A 25,472-nucleotide genomic window follows, 5' to 3' on the forward strand; every position below is an offset into this window, starting at 1 on the left:
CTGAATTCAGAATTACTAAAGAATTCAAAACCAAAATATACTTAATATAACATTATACACCGTCTCTGATTTTTGAAGTTAACCTATTGCCAACTATTACATGGATTAGTAAAGCATACTTTAGTAGTTTAGGAATATTTAAATATAAAGATGAATGAGATTACATTAATCATCCTTTCATGATATTTCTATCGATAATAAGTTATTTTAAGTAATGACCTGCACATTACATACCTGTAATTTATAAGGCTTTGCATATGAACATTAGTAATGTTGATGTTTGTGATGTTTATTTAATAGGCTTAACTAATTGGCTGAAAGAGAATACATCGCAGGCTGGTGAATATAGAAATCTTACTATTATGAGTAAAATATAGTTACCTTTAATGTGGTGTTTTTATTTCTGTGTACCTTGATATGTCAACGCTGGTCATCCGTCTTCATAACCCCAGTGCTCCAGAGGGTCGTCAGCAGGCTACATTGGTGATGTTCCTACAGAGAGCGAAGGATGAGTTTTCCTCTGCCCGCTGCTCAGCACTTCAGGCTGATGGGGTCCCAGCAACAACACGACAGAACCAGTCCACTGCACTAGCCCTCGCTGAAGAGCACTTCAGGCTGATGGGGTCCTAGCAACAACACGACAGAACCAGTCCACTGCACTAGCCCTCGCTGAAGAGCACTTCACGCTGATGGGGTCCCAGCAACAACACGACAGAACCAGTCCACTGCACTAGCCCTCGCTGAAGAGCACTTCACGCTGATGGGGTCCCAGCAACAACACGACAGAACCGGTCCACTGCACTAGCCCTCGCTGAAGAGCACTTCACGCTGATGGGGTCCCAGCAACAACACGACAGAACCAGTCCACTGCACTAGCCCTCGCTGAAGAGCACTTCACGCTGATGGGGTCCCAGCAACAACACGACAGAACCAGTCCACTGCACTAGCCCTCGCTGAAGAGCACTTCAGGCTGATGGGGTCCCAGCAACAACACGACAGAACCAGTCCACTGCACTAGCCCTCGCTGAAGAACACTTCACGCTGATGGGGTCCCAGCACCAACACGACAGAACCAGTCCACTGCACTAGCCCTCGCTGAAGAGCACTTCACGCTGATGGGGTCCCAGCAACAACACGACAGAACCAGTCCACTGCACTAGCCCTCGCTGAAGAGCACTTCACGCTGATGGGGTCCCAGCAACAACACGACAGAACCAGTCCACTGTACTAGCCCTCGCTGAAGAGCACTTCACGCTGATGGGGTCCCAGCACAATCACCACAGCAGTGTCTGGGCAAGCTGGTACTCACATTTGGCCAATACCTCAATGCCCCATTTCACTGGCTTTTGTCACATGATGTGGGATAGATGAAGTAGTAAGCATATTTTATTTAAGCTAAAGTTTTATTTAAGCTTAAAGGGTTAGTTCACCCAAAAATGAAAATGATGTCATTAATGACTCACCCTCATGTCGTTCCAAGCCCGTAAGACCTCCGTTCATCTTCGGAACACATTTTAAGACATTTTAGATTCAGTCCGAGAGCTTTTTGTCCCTCCATTGAAAATCTATGTGCGGTATACTGTCCTTGTCCAGAAAGGCAATAAAGACATCATCAAAGTAGTCCATGTGACCTCAGTGGGTTAGTTAGAATTTTTTGAAGCATTGACAATACATTTTGTTCCAAAAATAACAAAAACGACGACTTTATTCAGCATTTTATTCTCTTCCGGTTCTGTTGTCAATCCGCTTTCATGAGTCCGCTGACGTAAGACGAGCTGACGTGTTATCTGGTGCGCCCGAGCTTCGTTTACAGTCTGAGGGAGACGCACGCTGTAAACAAAACAATCTTTGCAAACATGTCTAAGGATTTCCACACAGGGGAAGACTTGCATTTTTTTTTAACCAGACATATTTATTTGAACACGAATACACAGATGCACCAGATAACACGTCAGCAGCGTCTTACGTCAACAGCGTCACTGGCCTTGTGAACGCGGATTGACAACAGAACCGGAAGAGAATATAATGCTGAATAAAGTCGTCGTTTTTGTTATTTTTGGAACAAAATGTATTTTCGATGCTTCAAAAAATTCTAACTAACCCACTGAGGTCACGTGGACTACTTTGATGATGTCTTTATTGCCTTTCTGGACAAGGACAGTATACCATACATAGATTTTCAATGGAGGGACAAAAAGCTCTCGGACTGAATCTAAAATATCTTAAACTGTGTTCCGAAGATGAACGGAGGTCTTACGGGCTTGGAACGACATGAGGGTGAGTCATTAATGACATAATTTTCATTTTTGGGTGAACTAACCCTTTAAGTGATTATAAAAAAATAAATAAAGGTGAAAAGGAAATAATATTTTCATCTTTCCAAAGTTTCAATGCTAATTTTGCAATTGATCTATTGCAGTTTAGTTGACAAGCATAGAGAAGAACTCTGCAACAAACATGTAAAGGGTCAAAGTCCCTGGATTAGAGACTTTCTGGCAGAGTATGCAGAGAGCTTTCCACAACTGTCATCTGTCCTGGAGGCCAACATCCACCAATGTGCTTATGAACAGAAAGGGTTAGAGAACCATACTTTTCAGGAGATGTGGGATCTCTATAACCAGCATTCTGTCCAGAAGGCCAGGCAAGAGGATTTATCTTTGAGTGAGAGGGATTTGGTCAGGAAGGCTTTCAGCTCTGTCAGCCGGTGGCTCGATACACCTGTGACCAATATCACTAGTGTACAATTGAAAAGATTTAGGAAGTTTGTTTATGACAAGAATAATCAAGTAAGGTGTCTGAATCACAACATTAAATCAGTGTTTTAAAATTATTACAATTTCAGCACATTACTTCTTTCGTGATAAAAAAATGTTAATCAGGATGTTTTTGACTTTGTTACACAGAAATCAAGCTCTTCCATAAATGACCCCTCATGGCTGGATGACACTCACTTATTAGAGGTAATAAAATCTGAGTCCACACCATCCTCAAAGACGTCCTCATCTACAGCATCATCTACAGCCACACACAGCATCATCTACACCATCCTCAAAGACATCCCCATCTACAGCATCATCTACACCATCCTCAAAGACGTCCTCATCTACAGCATCATCTACACCATCCTCATAGACGTCCTCATCTACAGCATCATCTACAGCCACACACAGCATCATCTACACCATCCTCAAAGACATCCCCATCTACAGCATCATCTACACCATCCTCAAAGACGTCCTCATCTACAGCATCATCTACACCATCCTCAAAGACGTCCTCATCTACAGCATCATCTACAGCCACACACAGCATCATCTACACCATCCTCAAAGACGTCCTATCCTACAGCATCATCTACACCATCCTCAAAGACGTCCTCATCTACAGCATCATCTACAGCCACACACAGCATCATCTACACCATCCTCAAAGACGTCCTCATCTAAAGCATCATCTACAGCCACACACAGCATCATCTACACCATCCTCAAAGACATCCCCATCTACAGCATCATCTACACCATCCTCAAAGACGTCCTCATCTGCAGCATCATCTACACCATCCTCAAAGACGTCCTCATCTACAGCATCATCTACACCATCCTCATAGACGTCCTCATCTACAGCATCATCTACACCATCCTCAAAGACGTCCTCATCTAAAGCATCATCTACAGCCACACACAGCATCATCTACACCATCCTCAAAGACATCCCCATCTACAGCATCATCTACACCATCCTCAAAGACGTCCTCATCTACAGCATCATCTACACCATCCTCAAAGACGTCCTCATCTACAGCATCATCTACACCATCCTCAAAGACGTCCTCATCTAAAGCATCATCTACAGCCACACACAGCATCATCTACACCATCCTCAAAGACATCCCCATCTACAGCATCATCTACACCATCCTCAAAGACGTCCTCATCTACAGCATCATCTACACCATCCTCAAAGACGTTCTCATCTACAGCATCATCTACACCATCCTCATAGACGTCCTCATCCACAGCATCATCTACACCATCCTCAAAGACATCCTCATCTACAGCATCATCTACACCATCCTCATAGACGTCCTCATCCACAGCATCATCTACACCATCCTCAAAGACATCCTACTCTACAGCATCATCTATACCATCCTCAAAGACTTCCTCATCTACAGCATCATCTACACCATCCTCAAAGACATCCCCATCTATAGCATCATCTACACCATCCTCAAAGACGTCCTCATCTACAGCATCATCTACACCATCCTCAAAGACATCCCCATCTACAGCATCATCTACACCATCCTCAAAGACGTCCTCATCTACAGCATCATCTACACCATCCTCAAAGACGTCCTCATCTACAGCATCATCTACAGCCACACACAGCATCATCTACACCATCCTCAAAGACGTCCTCATCTAAAGCATCATCTACACCATCCTCAAAGACGTCCTCATCTACAGCATCATCTACACCATCCTCAAAGACGTCCTCATCTACAGCATCATCTACACCATCCTCAAAGACGTCCTCATCTACAGCATCATCTACACCATCCTCATAGACGTCCTCATCTACAGCGTCATCTACACCATCCTCAAAGACGTCCTCATCTACAGCATCATCTACACCATCCTCATAGACGTCCTCATCTACAGCATCATCTACACCATCCTCAAAGACGTCCTCATCTACAGCATCATCTACAGCTTCATCTACAGCCACACACATTATCATCTACACCATCCTCAAAGACATCCCCATCTACAGCATCATCTACACCATCCTCATAGACGTCCTCATCTACAGCATCATCTACACCATCCTCATAGACGTCCTCATCTACAGCATCATCTACAGCCACACACAGCATCATCTACACCATCCTCAAAGACATCCCCATCTACAGCGTCATCTACACCATCCTCAAAGACGCCCTCATCTACAGCATCATCTACACCATCCTCATAGACGTCCTCATCTACAGCGTCATCTACACCATCCTCAAAGACGTCCTCATCTACAGCATCATCTACACCATCCTCAAAGACGTCCTCATCTACAGCATCATCTACAGCCACACACAGCATCATCTACACCATCCTCAAAGACATCCCCATCTACAGCATCATCTACACCATCCTCATAGACGTCCTCATCTACAGCATCATCTACAGCCACACACAGCATCATCTACACCATCCTCAAAGACATCCCCATCTACAGCATCATCTACACCATCCTCATAGACGTCCTCATCTACAGCATCATCTACAGCCACACACAGCATCATCTACACCATCCTCAAAGTGTTCCGAAGATGAGGACTCATCCCCATCTACAGCATCATCTACACCATCCTCAAAGACGTCCTCATCTACAGCATCATCTACACCATCCTCAAAGACGTCCTCATCTACAGCATCATCTACAGCCACACACAGCATCATCTACACTATCCTCATTAAAAAATGCTCATCTACAGCATCATCTACACCATCCTCATAGACGTCCTCATCTACAGCATCATCTACACCATCCTCAAAGACGTCCTCATCTATAGCGTCATCTACACCATCCTCAAAGACGTCCTCATCTACAGCATCATCTACACCATACTCAAAGACGTCCTCATCTACAGCATCATCTACACCATCCTCAAAGACGTCCTCATCTACAGCGTCATCTACACCATCCTCAAAGACGTCCTCATCTACAGCATCATCTACACCATCCTCAAAGATGTCCCCATCTACAGCATCATCTACACCATCCTCAAAGACGTCCTCATCTACAGCGTCATTTACACCATCCTCAAAGACGTCCTCATCTACAGCATCATCTACACCATCCTCATAGACGTCCTCATCTACAGCAGCATCTACACCATCCTCATAGACGTCCTCATCCACAGCATCATCTACACCATCCTCAAAGACGTCCTCATCTACAGCGTCATTTACACCATCCTCAAAGACGTCCTCATCTACAGCATCATCTACACCATCCTCATAGACGTCCTCATCTACAGCATCATCTACACCATCCTCATAGACGTCCTCATCCACAGCATCATCTACAGCCACACACACCATCATCTACACCATCCTCAAGACATCCCCATCTACAGCATCATCTACACCATCCTCAAAGACGTCCTCATCTACAGCATCATCTACACCAGAGGTCTTCAATCCTGCTCCTGGAGGGCCACTGTCCTGCAGAGTTTAGTTCCAACCTGCTTCAGCACACCTGCCTTTGTATATTCAAGCGATCCTGAAGAGCTTGATGAGCTGATTCAGGTGTGTTTGATTAGGGTTGGAACTAAACTCTGCAGGACAGCGGCCCTCCAGGAGCAGGATTGAAGACCTCTGATCTACACCATCCTCATAGACGTCCTCATCTACAGCATCATCTACACCATCCTCATAGACGTCCTCATCTACAGCATCATGTACACCATCCTCATAGACGACCTCATCTACAGCATCATCTACACCATCCTCATAGACGTCCTCATCTACAGCATCATCTACACCATCCTCATAGACGTCCTCATCTACAGCATCATCTACACCATCCTCATAGACGTCCTCATCCATAGCCAAAGTTATCTTTCCTCTGCACAACCGTCTCTGAGTGACTCCCCGGTGAGTAATATTAGTATTAAACATAAATTATTATATGCATAATGTCACTGATGAAGACATGGTGCAGCTTCACCACGTCCGCAGGGTCACACTTGGTGCTCAGGAGACCTTTAGGCTTATCCAGATAGACATTGATGAGCTCAAAGGTCCTGCTGGGCTCGACGAAAGGGGAGTCAGCCTCTTCAAGTCACCAGGTATAGACAGTTGGTACTCAACCTGAATAATACTTTTATTAAAAGGAACTTAAATCGGGGTGTATTTGCTGCCTTTTACCGCTAAGAGGCGCTACAATCACAGACTTTGAAAAGTGTCAATTTATTCTCTCTATTGCGTAATCTGCCGCCGCGCCGCGGCTCATTCAGAGCGATTGAAAGCTGGTAGCAGATGAATTCAAGTGAAACATTGTAGTTAAACGAATTCAAAATCACAATACTGAAATTACTGAAATTAAATTGAATAAATAATGAAAACATTTCAACATAAAACATTGCAATAGAAACATATTAGGCTACATCAGTGAGGCTTTGGAAGAGGATAAGACGTTAACTTAACAGCGTTCAGACGTTAGCTCTGTGGTCAACGCAACAACATGAGCTTCGCGGAGCTTCATGCCATCCGAGATCGAATCTCATTGTAGCCGACATGCTGTTAATCGATGACAGCGTTTATGTTTTACCGTTCTTGATGCTTAAATTGGTAACCGTTTATTAGCAAGTATATTAACTGTTTATTTATTTAAAGGAGCCGTATGTAGGATTGTGGCCAAAACTGGTACTGCAATCACTTTCAAATTACTGTAGAGCGGTGTATCCCCTTCCCCTCCTCCCTGACACGAGGTTGCCAGATAGGATGCAGGATCCAGCAGGAACGTAGGCTGCTATAAGAAGCTTCCAATGGCAAGTGACAAGTCCTACACAGTACGTTTTTTTTCTGTTAATTATGTTTATGCTTCAAATGAGAGATGTTTTGTAATTATATATCGCAAAAATTTACTAATGGCGAATTGGCGATTAGCCAAATATAATAAGTAAGTAAAGTACATTTATTTGTCCCTGTAAGGAACATTTGTTTGCATGGCTATCAAGTAGGCATTTCAACATACATCCTATTTCATACACCAAAAAGAGAACCTTTAAAAATACAAAGACACATACTAATACACTTAACACATATTTCCCCATACCCCGCACTTTACTACCGATTAAATTAGGCATAGCAAACCAGCTGAGTATCCTACCTATTTAACTTACATGTTTAAAAACTTAATTGCTTGAGGCACAAATGAAGATTTAGATCTATTTTTGGTCAACAGAGGGAGGCAATATTGTCGCCCAGATGGCAGCAGTTCGAATGAAGAGGCAAGGGGGTGCCTCTTGTCTCCCACAATAGTTTTTGCCTTGTTCATTACTCTTTCCCTGTAAACGCATTCCACACTTGGTAACTTGATCCCTAATAGTTTACTGGCCGTTTTTACTGTTTTTCTTACAGACTTCTTCTGTGCCTCAGTAGCATTACCAAACCAGCAGGTGATGCAGAAAGCCAAAACACTTTCAATAAAAGAACAATAGATCATCTGCAGCATTTTGTTGTGGACATTAAAGGATAACAGGTTCTTTAAAAAGTACATTCTTTGTTGTGTCTTAGTGCTGATGAGGTCAGACCACAGATCCCATTTAAGCTTCGTATCGTAAAGATGTACGCTCGTATGTGACAGTACATTGTTAGAACAGTAGCTGTTTGTATAACTTGTAACGGTAGGTATCTGTCATTAACGAAAGTACAAGCACAAGCCTCGGTCACTGTGTGTAATGGTTATCAAAGATAGCCTACAGCTATTCATTTAGCTGACGCTATAAGTGAAAGCGACCAGCTGTATTTTTTAACTTACCCTGCAGTACACATCCATAACGCTAAAATATGTGATGTGAAAGATTACATGTCATTCTATTATTTTTGGCTGTGGAACTTGCATGATAAACAAGTAGGCTGCAAAAGAAATAACTAGAAAAAGTTATTTTACCGTGGAATTGCGCCTAGTGCTTCTAATTCGATGACCCACCTCCTCCATATGAGCTAACGTAACGTTACTTTGCACGAACATGCATAACTTTGTTCGACTGTCATGAATATTTGAAATGTCCATTTACATCAAGTACAAGTTAGCCAAACATAGATGAATCTTACCTGTCCAGGAGAAAATTAGCAACGTTGCCGTCTGTCTTCAAATTCTTCTCCGTTTTCAGCCGTTTCCATCTTTCAAAGGCATCTCCTATACAGATCCTTGTTTTATTTCGGACTCGAAGTATTTTTGATTCATAACAAGTTTTTTTTTTTGGTTTCGCAATGTTAGACATTTTTTTTTTATCCAATTCCGACACGTTTGTAGCTGCAGCTGTGGTAACTAGAGCAGAGCTGGCAGCCCGGATGCCGCAACACTACTGACTTCGTGATTGGTAGATAGGTGGAGGGTGGCGCATCAGACCAAAACACAACATGACAACATCAACATCAGTTGAGGGCTGCAACTTCACTTTTTAAATGACAATATCCTGGCCGGACTACTGTTGTCAGTGATATAAGTATTTGAAATGAACATGATTGTCGGGACAGTTTATTTATTTAAAACAGGGTTGCATCGAGTTTAGAGTTTATTTCCTTTGCGATGCAAAATAAGAAACACAGAATCTTATTCTTGTAATATTTTAAATTTGTATTGCAAAAGAAATTGCAGCTAAATTAAACAATTAAATAGTCCAAAATGAAAATAGTCCAAAGCAACATAAATTAAGAACATGTGTTTTTCTTTGCCTCTCTCTCGCGCTGGATCTCTTTTTAGCAAGTTTATTCTGTCTCCCTCACTGCGCGCGCCGGGTCTCTCTCGAAATTAAACATTTCAGGGTAAAAACACATCATACAGCTGATAATACTGTATATGGCGCTGCGTGTCATCCATACAAATCATGGAAAAAACTGTAACAAATTATTTAGCCTTTGTTACTTCAAAGACACAGCATGCCTAGTTGAATTCACCTTACAATAAAACGAGGTTGATCGCGAATTAAAGAGCACTGTTTATACTACTATATATATTGTATATATTACACTGCTCACTCCCATTCGCATTTTGACCGCAAAGTACGGTGGTACGATTTGTCACTCTAAACTACGCAAAAACCTGGTGACGCTTCTGTGCACGCGCAGTCCTCAAATCAAGCAACAGCAAAAGAAGTGGAGTTCGACCAATCATATATCAAGCAGCGATAATTGACAGATGCGTAAGGCCTATCATTAAAAAGAGACTGAAAATCGACAGCAATAAAGAATCCCGCTCAATCCTCTTCCACTCCCGCGGCCCGCAGACTGACTGAGTTCATCAGCAAGGACAGTAGGCCACAGTAGTCACAGCACTTCTGACTACTGAAGGTAAATGGGCTTGGGTGGATGTGGAAAGCTGAAATATTGTCTTTAGTTAACTTAATCTGGATTCGATGATCTCACGGGAATGATCGCATGGATTATCTTAAAATACTCCGTCATTCACGGTCACTCAGATAAGAGGAAAACATCCTTCAGCCATGCAAATTATAAAATGCTTAAGCATTGATGAACAATTAATCTAAATAAAATTAAAATCGCTGTGGCTTAGTGATTATGAAAGTTCTGTGACTTGTGGATTACTGATAAACGTGAGGTGTTTATTTATTCATTCTCAGTGTTGAGAAACGTAGCCTGCATGTTACGTTATTGTGTTAATAATAACTAAAGTACCTAATTATGTTACATAATTATTTTGTATGAAAACTAGCGCATTAGTTACTTATGGATTAAAAAGTACCGTATCAGTGCTGCGCGAGCTCTCTCACAAACACAGACCGCGCGCACAGAGAGAGAAGAGAGAAGATAATTGTAAATTGACGGGCTAAGTTTAAATTTTTTTTCTGTCAAAATGTCAGAAAGCATTGTGTATTATCCATCCGTGTTTTTAAAATTCGTTAAAAGACAGAAGTTGTACTGTTAACACAGCCCCATATTTCAGATTCATCTAAACTTATACTTGATATTCTTTTTAGAATAAGTGATTCGTTTTGCTATTATTGGTCATGTGACAGGAGTCCTGTCTATTAATTGTCAACTATTTTCTAGAAATATGTTTGTATTGGCTAACGTTTATTCAGCTAATGCGTGTCCTGTTTAAAGGAGCATTTCACCCGTGGGAACATTCATCTTTATTGAAAGTGGGTCATGTATGTAGTCGAAATATAATAACATTTTCGAATTTGGTGACTTTTTAACGGAATAAAGACAGAAAGTAACTTTAGGGCGCATTTGTACTGAAAACCACAACTCCCACAATGCACCACATTGCACAGCTCCGCAAGCCACTCGCACTAATCCAGAACAACGCTGAGGAGGTATCCGCCTATCAGATTCAGAGAAAGCACTCTACCGTCTACAAGGCTGGGTGCTGCCAGAGTTTGAAATTCATTTCACAGAAAAAAAAAAAGTAGTTTGTTGCCGAAATCATTATTGAATTACTCCTTGTTTCTATTTATGTTGAATGTTCAGTCCGAACATTGTAATGCAATTTGGATTTGCAAAATAAGAATAAAAATATGTAGGCATGACCATTTTTGTTATCTATTATCATGTAAGGTAACAGTAGGTTAGTAACATTAGTTCCACTGATGGAATGTTGGTCGTCCAAATTTATTTAACATACACGTGGAATAAAACACTAATAAGGAACACAACGTAAATGTGATTATGTGAACCATTTATTTCAATAATGATATCAACAAAAATAATTATGTTAACAATAAAAGTTCAACAATACAATAGTAACAACAATAGTTCCTCCTGAGCTTCCTCAACTTACTGGTGCCGGCAGTACAGTGCCGATGCAGAAGACCTCCCTGTTACGGACGAGGAGCCCGCACTGGCTCGAGTTGAGGCGGACTGGTCCTGTCTTTCTATCCACTCGTGTCGGCAATCTGACACTTCGCTGTATTGCGGCTCGTAAAGATATCCACGAACATCGGATTTGAGCAGAAGACTTTCAAAATCATCACTGAATTAAGATTTTTTGTTTTGTTTTTTCAAATAAATCTCGAACCACAGTGCTTTGTGGGGCTGCTGTTAAACTAAATAACATCTATAGAATAATTATGAACTTAAATGAAACAATATCGTAACATTTCGACAAATAAATGATTTGATCTTTTTTTTATTAATTTAATTTAGGGCGATTTAGCCTAAATTTAAGTAGAGCGAGATTTTCCCCCTTGTCCTTTCCTCATTGGGAAGCACTCACATTATAGCTAAACATGTTTGAGTAGATCCTCTGTACCTCTCGGTTTCAGATGGATTATATAATCAGATAACATTTATTAAATATTTAGACATTTAAAGGCTTTAGACATAGCCGATTTCTTATCGTGACTGAGCTGAGGCAAATGGCTTTCGGTTCATTTTTGTGACGTGCATTTCCCGGAGACAGAGACGACAGAAACTTTTGTCGTTAGCCTAATATGAATAAAAGTTTACAGTTTTGAACGATGTAGGCTACTCTACTCTTATCTGTATGACCAAAAAATTACGGAGTGATTCAACGTGATAACGTAGTTCCCGGCACGTTGCAGATCAGCTCAATCTGAACAATTGTACTTAAAAAGTATGTATGTGTATATGTATATATATATATATATATATATATATATACACTGTATATATATATTCTTTTTTAAATGACCTATTGTTTCGCTAGATAAGACTCTCTTCCTCAGCTGCGATCGTGCACTGCATGTGTTGAAGCACTTCAAAGACCTTTGAAACTGTATTGATTTGGACTTCAACACTCTGGTTGCCATTGAAGTCCATTATTCAAAGAAAAATCCAGAAATGTTTTCCTCAAAAAACTTGTTTTCTCTTCTAATGAGGAAAGAAAGACATGGATATCTTGGATGGCATTGGAAGGGGGTGAATTATTAAAAAAAATTCATTTGGAGGTGAACTAATCCTTTAAGAGGGACAGTGATGGAAACATTATTTACGGCAGGCCCAGATCATCCCGAAAACAAGCAGGTCCGTTTTTTTTAAATTCATGTTAATTAAAATGTAGACTTTATCTCCAGATCTAGCTTTACATCTTGGAATGGTATACAACATGATCACAAGGTTATGGGTCTGAATTAGAACAAATCTGAGGTTATTATTACATACCTGTGCCTAGCAACAGGTAAAGTTTGTGTCATTGAGTGTAAAAAGCAACAGCTTTTTTGATACAGCAGGTCCCAGTCACAGCCAGAGTTGGAAGACTGGTGTCTCTCATGTCAGGGCTGCGGAAACCAGTGGGTAAGTGACCAGTGACTTTCCTTCTGTTACTGCAGGTGTGTTCTTTATTTTGACTGCACTGGTTCGAAACAAGGCAAGGCAAGGCAAGTTTATTTATATAGCACATTTCATACACAATGGTAATTCAAAGTGCTTTACATAGAAGAAATTAAAATAATCAAAAGAAATCAGAATAATTAAAACAGTTTAGAATAAAAGATAAAATACAGAAATAATCAAATGAAATCAGAGTAATTAAAACATAAAATAAAATACAGTGCAAACAGTCGGACGAACAGTGGCACAGTGCTCATCCAGTAAATGCACAGCTAAACAGAAGTGTTTTGAGTCTGGATTTGAATGTGACTACTGTAGGAGCACATCTGATCTCTTCTGGAAGCTGTTCCAGCATAGTAGCTAAAGCAGACTCGCCAAGCTTAGAGTGAAGCCTCTGTGTTTCAAGCTGATGTGATCCTAATGATCTGAGTGATCTGTTGGGTTTATATTCAGTGAGCATATCTGCAATGTATTGAGGTCCTAGGCCATTTAGTGATTTATACACCAGTAATAATACTTTAAAATCAATCGTAAATGTAACTGGCAGCCAGTGTAAAGACCTGCGGACTGGTGTGATATGTTCATATGTTCTAGTTCTGCTCAGAATTCTGGCGGCACATTCTGTATGAGCTGCAACTGTCTTATGGTCTTTTTAGGAAGGCCAGTGAGGTGTCCATTACAATAATCCACCCTACTGGTGATGAAACCATGCACAAGTTTCTCTAAGTCTTGACTGGAAACAAAGCATCTAATTCTTGCAATATTTTTCAGGTGATAGAATGCTGATTTAGTTATTGCTTTGACATGACTACTGAAACTAAGGTCTGACTCTAGAGACACACCCAGATTCCTGACTTGATTTTTAGTTGTTTGACCCCTAAACTGAAGGTATGCGTTCACCTTGAGAACTTCATCTTTGTTTCAAAATGGAATGACTTCAGTTTTGTCTTTGTTTAACTGAAGAAAGTTTTGGCACATCCAATTGTTTACTTCATCAATGCATTGGCAAAGGGAGTCAATGGGGCTGTAATCGTTAGGCGATAGGTATAAGTAGAGCTGTGTGCCGTATGCATAGCTATGGTAAGCGATTTGGTTCCTTCTCATTATTTGGCTCATTGGGAGCATGTACAGGTTGAATAGGAGTGGCGCAAGAATTGAGCCTTGAGGGACTCCGCATGTCATGGATGTCCACTCAGACTTATGGTCTCCAATACTCACATAATAACCTCTGCTTCCTAAGTATGACCTGAACCATTTTAGGACTATCCCAGAAAGCCCGACCCAGTTTTCCAGCCTGTCAAGAAGTATTTTGTGATCGACAGTGTCAAATGCAGCACTGAGGTCGAGTAGTACCAGCACTGATAATTTGCCTGTATCAGTTTTTAAGCGAATATCATTTATTATCTTTATGAGCGCGGTCTCTGTACTGTGGTGGGGTCGGAAACCAGATTGAAAATGGTCAACGTATCCATTCGAGCTTAAGAATTTGTTCAGCTGATTGAAGACAACTTTTTCAATGATCTTGCCTATGAAAGGAAGATTTGAGATCGGTCTATAGTTGTTTAATATGGTCTTATCCAGATTGCTCTTTTTAAGGAGGGGCTTGACGACAGCAGTTTTCAGGGAGTTCGGAAAACTCCAAGAGAGAAGTGAGGCATTTACCACTTCTAGGAGATCTGCTTCTAAGCTGTGTAACACATTTTTGAAAAAAGATGTGGGAAGTGCGTCAAGGGCGCAGGTTGATGTTTTTAGGTGCTGTACGGTTTCTTCCAAAATTTTGCCATTAATTTCTTCGAAATCAGACATAGTGGCTACTTTCTCGTGCTGTTGTCTGATCTGCCTGACCCCAGCGCAACTCAAGGATGAGCTGATCACCTTTCTGATATTATTGATTTTCATAGAGAAGAAAGAAGCAAACTCACTGCACTTTCTCACTGAGAGCATTTCACTGGGAATCTGGCTTGGGGGGTTTGTCGGTCTCTCTACAGTAGCAAAAAGAGTGCGCGTGTTGTTTATATTGCTGTTTATAATATTCGAGAAGAAAGTCTGTCTAGCTTTGCCTAGTTCCTTATTGAAAGCATGGATGCTGTCTTTATAGATGTTATAATGGACTACAAGTTTTGTCTTCCGCCACATGCGCTCTGCTTTTCTGCATTGTCTTTTCATATTTTGCACTGCTGTTGAGTTTCTCCAAGGTGCTTTTTGTCTGCCACTCTTCTTCCTGACTTTCACAGGAGCAATATCATCAATTACACTCTTAACCTTTGAGTTAAAAGAATCAAGGAGAAAATCAACAGAGTCAGCAGATATGCTTGGTGTTAAAGATATAGCCTTCATAAATAGTACACTAGTGTTCTCATTTAAGCATCTCTTCTTGACAGACACAGATCTAGCTTCAATGGCAGGAGAGATCAATATATCAAAGAAAATATAAAAACGATCAAACAGTGCTACATCCTTAATAACAATTGATGAAATGTTTAGACCCTTACTGATAAGTAAATCTAGAGTGTGTCCACGATAATGTGTGGGTCCATGTACATGCTGAGTCAGATCAAAAGTTTTTAAAACAGTTTTGATTTCTTTTGCCATATTGTTTTCTGCATTATCTATGTGAATGTTAAAATCTCCAGCAATGGCAAAGCAGTCATACTCTGAGGAAATTGTTGATAACAGTTCTGTTAAGTTCTCAGCAAAAGCTGGAGAGTATTTTGGAGGCCTGTAAACAATGATAAGTAAAACGCGTGGAGCACAGTTTGTTCATTTATTATAAAATGGCCATTATTAATGCCATTCTCTTTTGTTATAATAAACTACTGTTATTTAAATATTGTGCATTGTTTCAACAGAGTCCTTCCTTCAAGAGCTTAAAAGCTCACTGGGTGAGGACATACATGAGGATGAAACGGCACTTCAAGCCTCAACAGACTGGTCGACCAGTCTGTGAGGGTGATGGGAGAAAGAGAGACCCCGACAGGTCAACACCATGGTGGCTCGACAACATGCGGCAACTCGGATCTGCCAACAGTGTGGAAACGGTCCAGCCGTTATCCGTTGTTGTGACTGCCGACCACACCCATTCTTCTGTGGCCAGTGGGATGTCAGGGTCCACCGAGGTCAAGTGTTCCACAACAGGGATTGAATGACACGTGCATTTTTTCATCCGTTGCCTGCCACAACTCGTATTGTGGAGAGGGTTCTAACCCAGTGTGGTAAGATGTAGTTTTTGAAAGTCTCATTCTCAGACTTGTTTATTCCAGTTATCACCTGAAAAACTAAATACTGTTTTCTGATAGGTTGATGAAGCCATCAAGTACATCTGGTTTAAAAATAGTTGCCAGTAAATAAATATGTTATTCTTTAATTCTCATCCATGTGTTTTTTTTTTTCAAGAGCGTCTTGTACATTTGGAGATGCCAGAGACAATATGCGGTTGTCTACGAGGATCGTCCAGTGTCATCGCAGGACAGTCCATAGTTGTGGTTACAATGAATGGTAAGAAGAACTTTATGGGTGGGGTGGGGTTGGGGTCACTTCTGTAGAAGTGGCTGCAGAATTTCACCCACAGCTATTTGCTGATCACACCTCGTATATACTCCCTCTCACTTTCTGTCACAACCCTTATGAAAATCAACCATGGTTTTACTATAGTAAAACTGTAGTTAACTACGACTGTAGTAACCATGGTATTTTGGTGTGAACAATGGTTTTTAAAAACCATGGTTTTGGTACCATGGTTTTACTACCGTTATGGTGAACGTGATTTCACCAAGTACCACATGTTCCTGGATCAACATCATTGTTGATCCTGGATCAACTTTCCAATTAACCAATCAGATTTGAGGGACAAGTTTACAATTTATCTCAAGTTTAGGCTTAGAACCAAGGTGAAGTACTTAAACATCAGTGTCATTCACCTATCATTTCCCTGATTTTAGAGAAAAGTTATGGGTAGGGCTAGGTTAAGGGGCAGGGATTGGGTAAGGACTACATTTTGGGACAGGAATGTTGATCCAGGACCATGTCTTACTTGGCAAAATCACGGTGACCCTACAGTTATATTGTAGTAATACTATAGTAAAACTGCAGTTTTACTAAATTATCTTGAATTACATTTAAGCCATTTAGTTACAACAAAAATCTACAAAATAACAACAGAAAGAAGTTATCATTCTATGATACAGACTTTATTACAGAAATTACATAATCTGAAAGAAAATATAAACTTGCATTTGTTCTCACGTGTGATATAAAACAATTAACTACAAAGTTATACAAAATTATTAATAGATAATAAAGTGATAAAGTGGTGCTGTGCAATGGTTAAAAAATGTAGTTGCTAATTTACAAATTAAAAAACAGCAATTTTAGATGAAAAATAGCTGACTTTAAATACCTTTAAATACACAGCATCTACTTCCTCTAAAATTTATATAACCTGTAAACACATGCCCAACACAAGCATGTTTGCAATTTATACTGTAAATACATTAACAGGATTACAACAATATTACTTACTACAAGAACAATAAATACTATAAATTCAGAAGAAATGAGCAGTTCTTTTAAGAATGTTTTACATGATATCCACTCACAAGAGATGGAGACATGGAGTCACCTCCACACTTTAAATTCTAGGTGATGCAGCATCCATGCCAGTAGGTGTCAGTTTGAGTCTGTCATGTAGGCCAGTAGGTTACAGTCCGGCTTTGGTTTGGTTCGGTCTTTCAGCCCAAATGGACCCAGGACCTAAAATGAGAAGAATACACACCACATTAACACACGGCTTGCTGGAATACTCAACTGTTATTGGTCAGTTGCACATCGAGTAGCCATGTGAAAGCCCGACTGTCGGTCCAATGGCGGTCTTCCAATAATACAGGTGAAGGTCTCTGCGCGTTACGGTCTTTCCTTTTACGCAACACAAGAAGATTAAATGGAATACATTTTCTCATATGTATTAACTCGTTATTCATCTGACTCCATTAATGAAAAAGGTTTTAATGATATCTGGGCATCATTAAAAGTGAGCGAATGTTTGATTATTCTTTTTTAACTCTTTAATTATGTTTTACCCGCTAAGATTAGGAAGCTATGTCACTCAGAGGTCCTCGCGTCTTCCGATCTCATGATCGCAATCTCGCCAGTTTCGGTCACCAAACAGAGGTAATTGGCTAATATCTTAGACGGTCGGATTCACCTTTACACAATCAAAAATTCTTTTATATAGCCCCCTTGAATTTGTATACACTTAATTTAAAGTAACGTTTGCTTCAGGCAGATCTATGGCCACTATTACAGATATAAATTAACCAACTTTATTCCTAACCAAATAGCTTTGGATTGGCCATTTCGGTTTCCCACATACACTCATCTAAAGTAACATTAAATTAAAACAGAGGTAAAACAGACGCACCCAGATTTAGGTTGGTCGAGCAGTATTTTTGCTGCCCTAAACGGAAATAACTCTTCTCTGCAAAACAAGTACATGTGAATTGATACCAATTAGTTGTCACTAATCTGACACAAACTTGCGGTAACATACAAAAAAAAAAAGGTTTTCTACTATGATAAGTCACTATGACTTCACTATTTACCTGGCAAACAGCTGATGGTTTCACACTCTCTCTTGTCTGTATTGAAGAAGATGATAATTAGAAATTATATTTTTGACAGTCACAAGTTGTCCAAAGTCATTAAATGTAATGCTTAAGATCTGTGCATGGGATAGACAATTCTGTGTGGATGTCAAAATATATTAACAACACGGAACAAGATTTTAGATTCAAATTCAATTTGAATTGGTTATAGATGACAGGCTCTCACACCAGCCAATCACTGCGCACTCCCTCTCCCACTTCGGTTCACCTTCGTAACACAAAATAAGATATTTTTAATGGAATTCTGAGGGCTTTCTGTCTCTCCATTGGGAGCAATGCAACTAACACATTCAAGGCAGAAAACAATAGGAAAGACATCATTGAAGTAATCCATGTGACTCCAGTGGTTTAACCAATTTTATGAAGCGATGCGGGTGCTTTGTTTGTTTTTGCAAAAAAACACAATTTACCACTTTATTTAGGAATCATAGATTCCCAGTAGGGGGAGCACTACAACGCATGCGTATTGTGTAGACTCAAGACCGGAAGTTGTTCCGTGAATGTGCAGATAATATTATTTTGTGAATATAGAGGTAAATTATGTTGGGGGTTTTTGCGCAAAACAAAGCACTTGCATCGCTTCATAAAATTGAGGTTAAACCACTGGAGGGGTACTTTGACTGTGACGTCTTCCACCATGATAATGGGTTGGTATCGGTGGGTAGTGGGGTCTCACTTTCGTAGATCAACATTTCTTGCTCTAGCACGGCTCCTATATCTAAGGGACTTTCTGATGCGTCTGCTCCTTGGCGGTAAACATCACCAATAAGGTCCCCCATAGCACTGATGGCTATTTTCTCCTGGCGCGTTATCCCCGTAGCCAAGGTTGCTCGCTCCGCAAATACTGGCAGCTGACTTATCTCACCTTTTATTTTCTGTCGTACCTCCTGCCGTTGGTCTCGTTCCAAATGAATTAGCCGATGGAAACGCGGGTCAAGGTAGCTAGCCGAATTAAGCAGCTTGAAGGCATCTTTGTCTCGACTGTATCGATTGTAGAGGTCCGTCTTTATCTTCGTTTTCATTTCATTGAGTGCTGCCGGATCACCGGTGGATGGCTGAAGATGTGACAAAAGTACATACTTCAGGGGGAGAACAGCTGATGCTGTTGGAAATCGGTCGGTGGATAACGCCTCAGTGGCCACTTTGAATGGCTTAAGCACTGCTCTCACCTACGAAAATACACACTAACATAATTAGAATAACTTTATGGCTAGCAGCTCAACGTAACGCAGTTATGCATATGCTGCTATTCCCTCTTCTGTAGGGTATTATTAATGAAACATCTAGCCTATTAATTGGTCAATCAATATCACCTGGTTATGCATACATACAGTACTTAGGCCTACATCATTTTTGTTACTCACCTGCTCCATAAGGGTCCACTCGCTGGTAGTCAACTCGAGATGTCAAGTTTCTTCTCCATGATGACCGCTGCTACCGGAGCTTGTTGCTCGGTTGCCCGACACACCATGTCGTAAGTGCTGTTCCATCGGGTAGCGCAGTCGTTAATTAGCTTCGCAGGCTTAAGACCAAGCAGCTTCTGCTTGGATTCCAAAAGTAGCTGTCGGTAGTGGATTTGTTAAAATGCATTGCTGTGGCCTAAAGTCTGCTGATTGGAGTTTCTATAGCTCGCACTGCCAGCCCTTTCCTCACAGCCAGGTTAATGGTGTGTGCCATGCACGGGACATTGACGGCCTGCAGGTGCCTCTTGACAGCATTGATATAATTAGCCGCCTTGTCAGTGGTGATGGAAAGCACTGACTCACGACTAACGTTGTACTCTCCGAGTATGTTTGAGATGCACTCAGCAACGTTCTCGGCGGTGTGGCTTTTCTGCGCTTCAGCCGTTTTGAGAATTACATCTTTTTATTCCCAGTCATTATCTATAAAATGTGCGTTGACCGTCACATATGCCTCTGTGGCAAGTGATGTCCAGCCATCTGTGGTCAGGGCGATCTTTTTTTCACTGATCATTTGTCTGATGTTGTCTGAAGTTGTGTCATAGAGGTTGTAAGGCCGTTTAACTCGATCCAATGGCGGTATTCGAATTAGCGGTGAAGGTCTTTGCGTGTTACTGTCTTTTCTCGTGGTAAAGTATTTTTGGTTAAATGCAATACATTTTATCTGTGCATCATTAAATGTGAGCGAATGTTTTACTATTCTTTTAAACTCTTGAATGCAAATAATGTCAAAGTCAATTAGAATAATCAAATATCACAATTTAATATGTCAGGTAAATGTATCATTATAATTTCATAATCAATTCAAGGATAATCAATGCAAAACATCAAATGCTCTAGAACCAAGAGGAAAAAGTTTACCCGACAAGAAATGCGTGAGGCAGAGAGACTCGCAACTCTCAGCCTCACGGGCCGATCTCAGATATAGAAAAAAGCCCTGAGCTCTCGCTGCGTTTCATTATATACCAAGACCTCATTTCAAGTCTAAACATCAATCACAGTGGAAATTTACCTGTAAGTCACCATTTGCTAGCAGTGGAAAATTAGCATTCAGTCAAATGGTCGAAGGTGTTAACTCAAAGACACACCCTCCAGTATTGGAGGGTGTGGAAGATATTTTTAAACTTCCTAAGAACTTTATTACCTTTTGGGTTTACTTCTTTGGGAATGAGACATTTGTACCAGTCGTACCGAGACATTTCAAGTAATACCAAATATGTATAAAACTAGATGATAATCATTCACATTAAACCATTTAGATTCTTGTGTGAATTTGGGAGACCTCTGCCAGGATGAAGAATGGGGGAGAGAAATGTAGATTAGGATGAGGGAGGTGAGACCTTCGTCTCAATAGTGCATGAGGGGGAGTTGAAATGTTAATTTCCTTTGTTTTCTCAGAGAGTGGCCCTCTCTCTTAAAGTCCTTCAAGTTTTTCCAGTCTTACAAGGTTCACAACTCTGTCAGTGATTTTTGCGTGGCTAGGAACCGTGTAACTTGGCTCAAGCTCGTGAATACAATTTTTAAATCCAGATCCCTGCGTGATGTTGATCGGTCTCCTGTATTTACAGATAAACCGTGTCAGTTTGTCTGCTATCTTATTTTGGCGGACAGCTGGTAAGCCCCGTGATTAGGAGGGAGGCAGAAAAGAAGTAATTCTTGCCTGTTTTAGCGGCGGTTCCTCGGACAGATCGCCAAGCCTGTCAGGGTGTAACGTTGTCAGGTGTGCCCTCAGGTTGCTAGTTGTAGAGTGATATTTCATTTGTACTTTGCATATTCTGCAGATTGACACTTCTTTATTTGTGATTTTCCCATTTATGGTTTGAAATCCAAACACCTTCCACACATCGCTTCTCAAATTGTCAGGAGTGGGGATCTCCGTTTCGACATTGCTACGGTCATCCCCCAAACCAACCCCCACCCAAGTGAACATCTCCAACAACAGCGCTTGCTGAATATCAAGGGATATTAACATCTAGTCCTAGTAAGCATAGTTTGTATGTTAGTGAGTATGTTAGTAGTGTAGTGTATGCATGTATGGTCAGATCTGTTTCAGTCTATTTTATTCACCCCTTTTCTTGAAGGCTTGACCCACATGTTTCTTGGCTTATTTTCAAAGGGCTTAGATGAAGTTTGTTGCATCTTTGCCTTGGACTGGGATCGTCTGTGATCTGATGGGTGTCAGTCCAATTGAATTGTAATCGAATTTCGGAATTCGTTCCAACAGCCTGAATTCACTTAAAGCTTCATATAAAGTACCCAGAAAAGTAAACTGTAAGCTACAGCCCTATTTTACAGTGCAAATCCGCTCCATACTTTGCACTTCTATGATAGAAGCTTGTTCCCACATTTAAGGGGATAGTTCACCAAAAAATGTAAATTCTGTCAGTAATTACTCACCCTCATGTTGTTCCAACCCCGTAAGACCTTCGAAACAAAAAATAAGATATTTTTGATTAAATCTGAGAGCTGGATCACTCCTCAATAGGCTTCTAAGGGATTCCAAGTGACTACAGTGGCTCAATCTTCATTTTATCAAGCGACGAGAATACTTTTTGTGCGCAAACCCCCCCCCCAAAATAACGACTTTATTTCAACTATTCAGTTCCTTCTCTTTGGGCCTCTAGTCAGTTCACGTAGTGTGTAAGCGTAGAGCTACGTCACACGTAGGCTCACTATTGGCCGACGCTGGTCATGTGTGTGATGCGTGTGACGTACAACACAGAGGCGCTGCGCTGTTACACTACGTGAACTCACTCGAGGCCCACAGAGAAGGAAATGAATAGTTGAATTAAATTCATTATTTTTGCTTACAAAAAGTATTCTCGTCGCTTGATAAACGTAAGATTGAGCCACTGTAGTCACTTGGACTATTTTAACAATATCTTTAATAACTCTTCGGGGAACAAGTTTCAATCTCTGAAGAAGCCTGTGGACTAGTATGGAGGAGTGATCCAGCTCTCAGATTTCATCAAAAATATCTTAATTTGTGTTTCCGAAGATGAACGAAGGTCTTACGGGGTTGGAACAACATGAGGATGAGTAAAAACTGACAGCATTTACATTTTTGGGTGAACTTTCCCTTTAAGAAATTGTGTCTATGCTAAAGTGAAAGCAATTTATTTGTGTAATTTTAAGCACGGCCATTGTGAACAGTATTTATCATGCACACTTGAATGTGCAAAGTAGAGCTAGGGCTACTGTATGGTGAAAGGCAAGATGTTCACCAAAAAATACAATGAACAAGTCACATGGACAATATTTTTGATACTTTCAGAATTTCACCCAATAATGGAAATTCTGTCATTAATTACTCACCCTCTTGTAGTTTTAAACCTGCAAGACTTTAGTTCATCTTTGGAACACAAATGAAGATCTTTTAATGAAATGGGAAAGTTTTCTGTCCTTCCATTGACAGCTATGCAACTACCACTTTGATGCTTCAAAAAAGTTCTTAGAGATTTAAAAACTAATCCATTTGAAATGAGGAGTTAAGTAAATTTTTTTTGAAGAGACCACCGCTTTATATAATAAACAGATTGAATTTTGATTTTATTCACATGTAAACATTGAACAAACACAAGCTAGACCGCACTTGCTTTGACAAGCGAGAACAAACCTCAGTGGTTGTTGCGGAAGCTTACGTGCTGCGAAACACTGGAGAATGAACCTCATTAGTTTTCGCACGTCAAGCAAACATGTTTGACCTTTCATTTACCACAAATGATGTGCGAATTGAAGAATATTTATATGTAAATAAAAGCCCTAAATTAAATATGTTCATCATATAAAACGATTGTATCTCTACAGAAAAACTTTGACTAAACTGCTCGATTCAAATTATTTTACAATCACTTTATTATGGTAGCATACAGGCAGCAAAAGACAATTTGAAATGTAATATGCAAAATGTCAATATATTATTCAAATTTACATTTTCCATACCATATGTGCAATGTTTGGGGCAAAGTGACAATTCAAATTTAATAATATAATTAAAATATAATCCCCCTCCTAATAATGTCCAGAATGGTACCAAACGTCTACAGCAGTACAAATAGGTTCTGTACTCATAAAACGAGGCATTGGAAAGTTTGAAACATCAGGAGTTTATTTAAATAACACTTGCCTGACGGCTCCGGCTACTGCTAACCTGACGGTGACGTCACTTCAGTGATTTGGGAAAAGCCCGTAAAAGTCCTGACAGAAAGCGATGCATAAGGATGTAGTAATTTAGACTAAACCACTCAACTCATATGGGTTAGTTTTACAATCACTTTATGAACTTTTTAAAGCGTTAAAGTGGTAGTTGCTTAGCTGTCTATGGGGGGGGGTCAGAAAGCTCTCAGATTTCATTATTAAGATCTTCATTTGTGTTCCAAAGATGAACGAAAGTTTGGAACGACATGAGGGTGAGTAATTAATGACAGAATTTTCATTTTTGGGTGAACTTTCCCTTTAACATGTTCAAGCTAAAATTGTAGCAAAATTATCATTTAAATGCTATTTTTCTTAATTGCATTTACACTCAGTTAAGACACTTACGATTGTATTTTTATTAAATACCGCAATGAATGTAGCAAAATGACATGCGGATTTGAAAATGCATTCCGAGCCAATCACATCCCCGTCCTGTCAATCACTGCATCAAATGCCTTAATTTGCTACAATATTAGCTTGAGCATCTTAAACATCTAATTTCTGTAATACATTTTAATTGTCATTTTTAAAAACTTATAAAATGTTTATGTTTAAATTATATGTTAAAGCTAGTGTAGTAATGCAAATTATTACATTATTGATTTTGAATAATTTTTTTGCTCCAGATGTTGCACACATCGTATGGAAAATGTAAATTCAAATACAGAAATACATTGCCATTTTAAATAATTGCATTGCCATTTTGCACGTTACATTTCAAATTGACATTTGGTACCTGTATGCTACTATACTTTATGAATTAAGTGAAAGACATCTTTCAGATTTCATTTGAAGTGCAGTTTTACTGTGCTTTATCAAGATTGACATCACTCTGTCATTATGGCAAACAAACTCTTAGGACTAAATATTCAAACTCATCAGAAAAAATAATATCATAAGATTAAGAAACTCAAATAACTCATAGTACTGATACTTGCCTCACAGCTGAGGATGCAGTCATGCTTTCAGATGTGTGAACAGGTGGTGGTGGCGCAGTGGATAAGACACATGCCTTTGGTGTGAGAGACCTGGGTTCGAATCCACTGTGAGACACCAATGTGTCCCTGAGCAAGACACTTAACCCCTAGTTGCTCCAGAGGTGTGCGACC

At 40.2% G+C, this 25,472-nt stretch overlaps 1 protein-coding gene across 2 annotated transcripts in view; it reads left to right on the forward strand.

The window, feature by feature from the left end:
• The window catches only part of LOC143756264 (uncharacterized), a 40,886-nt gene that overhangs the window by 407 nt on the left and 15,007 nt on the right, over nucleotides 1-25,472 (forward strand). The window contains exons 2-7 of one of the 2 annotated variants that reach the window (XM_077247174.1): nucleotides 453-1,375; nucleotides 2,420-2,641; nucleotides 2,904-2,960; nucleotides 12,944-13,010; nucleotides 15,896-16,258; nucleotides 16,440-16,541. The gene's annotated coding sequence lies outside the window, so the exon portion shown is untranslated. The remainder of the gene's footprint in view (nucleotides 1-452; nucleotides 1,376-2,419; nucleotides 2,642-2,903; nucleotides 2,961-12,943; nucleotides 13,011-15,895; nucleotides 16,259-16,439; nucleotides 16,542-25,472) is intronic. The other variant, XM_077247172.1, reaches the window with a different exon arrangement.

Source organism: Siphateles boraxobius, unplaced genomic scaffold (assembly GCF_051911475.1).
Source record: "Siphateles boraxobius isolate OS27281-9 unplaced genomic scaffold, OSU_SipBor_1 107, whole genome shotgun sequence".
In the NCBI taxonomy this organism is placed as follows: domain Eukaryota; kingdom Metazoa; phylum Chordata; class Actinopteri; order Cypriniformes; family Leuciscidae; genus Siphateles; species Siphateles boraxobius.